At 46.3% G+C, this 4,810-nt stretch overlaps 1 pseudogene; it reads left to right on the top strand.

Annotated features, from left to right (window-relative positions):
• Positions 1 to 432: 432 nt before the first annotated feature.
• On the top strand, positions 433 to 4,477 carry LOC111847735 (C-Jun-amino-terminal kinase-interacting protein 3-like; annotated as a pseudogene).
• Positions 4,478 to 4,810: the final 333 nt, after the last annotated feature.

The raw sequence follows: 4,810 nt of genomic DNA, 5'->3' as shown, positions 1-4,810 counted from the left end.
CTAAAAAGCAAAAAGGTACAGATCCAGAGAACAGATTTAAAGTACCAGCAGTGGGTGGACCCTTCCTCCAGCCTGTGATAAGCCCACATGAGGATCATTCTGCTGGTTCACTCTCGACTTCCTGCGTCTGACAGTCCTAGTAGCAGTTCCTGCCTGTCACTGTCCAGCCTGTAGTATCCCAGAGAGACCGGGAGCCGGATCTGGGAGCAAATGCGCAGCAAGGATGGGCTCAGGATGGCCTGTGGCTGGAGTGTGCAGCCCCAATTCAAAGAGGTACCCCCCTGAGCCAATCCATAACCATAGCCTGCTGGGTGGGGACTGGGGTTAGGACTGGGGTCACTGTGTGTGAGGAATGGCAGATTGATGCCACCATCAGGTCCCTGAGCGAGGCCCTTGGCCCCCAGCTCTGGGGGTACTGTATGCTAGCTGACCATGCGCTATGACCCCCAAGCAGGACATGGACTGGGGAAACAGGAGCAGGACTCAAGGAATCAGGTGAACTCGGGGTTTAATCAAGGTAAAGAACGGCAGGAACAAACAAACACTGCACAACGTTACAATGTTAATGACTGGACTCCCGCAAAACACACAGACATGGACCTAAATTCACCAGCATAATTAACACAACTCGAAACAGCTGATAACATGGGGATTCCACACGAGGTAGCAAGGGGGGCGTGGCACACAGGAGGATTGACACTAGCAGGGCATGACACAAGCTTGCTCTGATCTCTATATGTGTCTGTGTGTCTCATGGAGAACAGAATGTGGTCAGTGAAAAGACAATTTCCCCTATAGGTATGAAAGGAGTCTGACTATTCTATTAATGCCCTGTGTTCTCTACACGCTTCCTGTTCTCAGTATCTGCAGTTCTCCTTTCTCCTTGTAAATTTGGCCTTACTTCAGCAGATTTGTGCACCACCAGCCGTGTCTGGATTGGACGAATGATCTAGCAGCTTTATATACATTTACGGGCACACTTGTGGTGTCCAGGAAATGTTACACCCAAATGCTGATGACCTTCTGCTCTGCAGAACACCAACTAGACCAGCTCAAACACCAGACAGTCCTCAAAAGTATCGATGCAGATATTTCAAGATCAATTGCTGGACTCTCATCCTAAAGATTCAGTGTGAGTGGTACGATGCTGGCTGGTGTTTGGGAAGAAGACCATTACTGCACAGCCGCAGTGCAAGCTTGCCCTTTCATGGTTTATTCATAATGCAGCCTTTCCAGTGACCAGCCAACCACTGAAGGACGGTCTCTCAACTTCCTGCCATTTACCTGAGGTTTTTACAGCTCCGTACCCACGATGAGCATTCAGCTACATTATAATCTCACTTTGGGAACCAAAATGCTATGATCTAAATAATTGTTCACTTTTGGACTGTGCTTTTGGTGAGGTTTTCCTATATGAATCTGTTTTTTAATGAGTTTGCTGAACTATTCAAAATGTTTCAGGGCATAGGAGAGTTTGCTTAATGGCAAAGAGAGGGCCCAGCTCCCCTCGGGCTGCCTCATGAGAAACCCCTCTCTGTAGGGCGTCTCAGAGCTCTGTGAGGTGCACCTGCTGCCTTATCTCCAAACTGTTCATGCATACCAGTCAGTCTCACCCCCTTCATGTGCTGCTGGGTCCCTGTCTGTTTTAGTGTGCCATGTATCACCATCAGTGTCCTGTATTAGCATCCCGCCTGAAATTAGTATTTCCTGGATAAATGCAGTAATACTCCATCCAGTTTATCTCTCTGTATGACCAACAGTAGTTTCTCTACCAACAGTTGAGTCCCAATGAGAAGGAGGACAACCGTGTGAAGAATGTGCCGGTTCCTGTGTACTGTCGCCCGCTAGTGGAGAGTCACCCACGCAAGGAGAGTCAGGTTCGCCAGCTGGCTTGGATCGGGGACGGTGTATGGGTGTCCATCCGGCTAGACTCCACGCTACGGCTCTACCATGCCCATACCCACCAGCACCTGCAGGACGTGGACATCGAACCTTACGTCAGCAAGATGCTTGGTGAATGCTGCCAGCCTCCATGCCTGCTAGAGCAGCGCTCCTGACATGTGACCCGAAGGGACCTGACATGTGACACGACATGTGACACAGTATGTGATCTGACAGTTGTGCAATCAGCAGCATATTGTGTGGGAGCTTCTTGTATTATTGTTTTTTCTTAACCAGGCAGGTACAGACAAGCTGGGCTTCTCCTTTGTGTGAATCACAGCGCTCCTGATTGTGGGGAACCATCTGTGGGTGGGAACTGGGAACGGAGTGGTCATCTCTATTCCACTCACAGAGAGTAAGTGTGGGACTGGCCCTGGATCTCCATAGCACAAATGTAACCCATTTAAGCAATACATGAGACCTCCAGTGAAATATCATTAGTCAAAAATGATTAAATCGTGGCTTAAATTGTAATTTGACACTAAACTTCCAAATTTGACACCAAACTACCCAACATCACCCAAGAGAAGAAGGATCCATTATGTCTATTATTTCCTTGCTTGCTTGGTTTCTTGCTTGTTCATCTAAACTTTCCCTAGTAATCTTTTGTTGGTTCCCCTAATTCCGGTTTCGGTACCATTTTCCTGCACAGGCCTCTTTCCTGACTGCTCATGTATCACATCTCCCCATCCTCTCTGATCCATTGTTGTAAATACCCCCCTTCGTTTCACTTGTAGTCCTGTGTCCTTGTAGCTGTTTTTCTCCTTTGCTCACAGCCCTTATCTGCAGTGATCTTACACCATCTTTGTTACCCTATTTCCCCGTCTCTCTCTTTCTTGCCCATGTTGTCCTGTAGCTGTAGTCCTTCACCGGGGACAGCTGCTGGGATTAAGGGGTAAGTTGCCCCCCACCCCTACGATATACCTCCTCTTGCTAATCCATATTGGACATATCTCTAAGTAGATCTCCACCTGTTTATCTGTGTATTTGTTTGTCTTACTTTTCTGACTGGAGATTTTTAGATCCCTTGTTTTTGATGCCACCATGTCATCCCCATGGTTCAGGAGTGTCACAGGCAAAGTCATTGTTTCTTTTTGTTCTATACTATCAAATGGGTCTCCTCAGCCTCTTTTTTGCCCCAGTTCTAGTCTCTTGCCTCCAAAATGGATCACGTGGCCCAGTGAGTCTCTTATTCTCTGTCATTCTGTTCCGCATGATCAGCTAACAAGGTGTCCCCGACCTCGTCCGGTGGCGTGATCCACGTGTACGCCGACAGCAGCTCAGAGAAGACCAGCGGCAGCTTCATCCCCTACTGCTCCATGGCTCAAGCACAGCTCTGTTTCCATGGACACCGTGATGCTGTCAAGTTCTTCGTCTCTGTTCCAGGTTAGTCAAGCGCTGTCAGTCCGAACCTGAGACTTCCTCTCTGTTTTTGTGCTCTGTTTTGAACAAAGTTTTAGTTCACTTTAATGAAAAGTTACCTTGCCTATTTCAACATGTTAACTGAAGAATTTTTTTGCCAGTTATTCCTGTCATTGGTGTTTACACATATGTACAGTGCAGGAAATGGAGGGCAGGTTTACATTTATAGATACATTCACTCTTGATTTAGTAGGCAGGTCACCTTAAATGAAAAAATGTTTCCTCATAAATCTTTTCTAGAGACAGCACTAATAACACAATAAAGGTCGTTCAGCTTGTTTAGTAGCTCCAAAGGATTCTTGAGAAATATATTTTTTTCTTGATATTTTTAATTCAATAATTACAGCTGCATATGTAGTGACTGCTTATAAGAATCCCATTGACTTTTTGGCTCAACTTCCTGAATTCTGGAATATGCTTCTTTTGGGACTAATCAAAATTTTGTGTGACATATCAGTACATTCAGTAGGCGACTGAAATAAAATAAGTACACTTATAAAAAGGGACAGGGCCACTTTTTGTGTATTTGTGTTTTGGCCAATGAATGGCAGCAAGATTCCTTACAAGAGTCATCACTGATTGATTTGTGCAAAAAAAATGCAGGCAGCTTCAAAATATCAGGAAGCATTGCCACATTACGGTATACTGACAGACATTTCCCTTTTCAGGCAATGTGTTGGCCACCCTGAATGGCAGTGTACTGGACAGCCCCACAGAGGACCCTAACTCATCAGCACCCCCAGAGGCTGATGATAAGGCTATTCACAATGCATTGGTGCTGAGTGGTGGAGAAGGCTACATTGATTTCCGTATAGGTCAGCATAAAACACCAACAACCAAATAGGTATTCGATTAATTTGATTTGTTTTATATTGTAATTGCATTGTAGATGTACATGATTATACAATTGTACAAAGTAAAAATGGTAAACAAAAATGCCAAAAATGCCGTAGGGGATGGAGAAGACGATGACACTGAAGAAGGCCCTGAAGAGGCCCCACAGATCAAGCCGGCACTGTCAAAGGCTGAGAGGAGTCACATCATTGTATGGCAGGTGTCTTATGTACCCGAGTGACACCGGAATGGGCATATGGCCCCTCCCTCCCTGTGTCTAACCCCCACCTTGACATGCATGTCCTCTCCACTTCACTAAACCATAATCATCAGTTAACCCAACTGGCGAACCGCCAAACATAATACCCTATCTTCAAAAAATGAAGCTGCTGTGTCTTTCTGTACTGACACTATACAGCCTGTTCGCAGTCAGACAGCACACCACCTGACAGACTATACTGCCCCCTTGTGGCCAGTTGTAAACAGCTTGTGGGCCCCATCAGTTCTCCCAGCCTGGTAATGGAGAAGTAGCCGTCCTTCTTAGGCCACCCCGCTCTCAGGCCCGTTCCGGTTCACGTATGCCCAGAACAATTCATCACTCTCAAGCCAAGCA

Source organism: Paramormyrops kingsleyae, chromosome 5, assembly GCF_048594095.1.
Source record: "Paramormyrops kingsleyae isolate MSU_618 chromosome 5, PKINGS_0.4, whole genome shotgun sequence".
Lineage (NCBI taxonomy): Eukaryota > Metazoa > Chordata > Actinopteri > Osteoglossiformes > Mormyridae > Paramormyrops > Paramormyrops kingsleyae.
The sequence above is the reverse complement of the archived record's forward strand: the minus strand, read 5'-3'. Positions and strand labels throughout refer to the sequence as shown.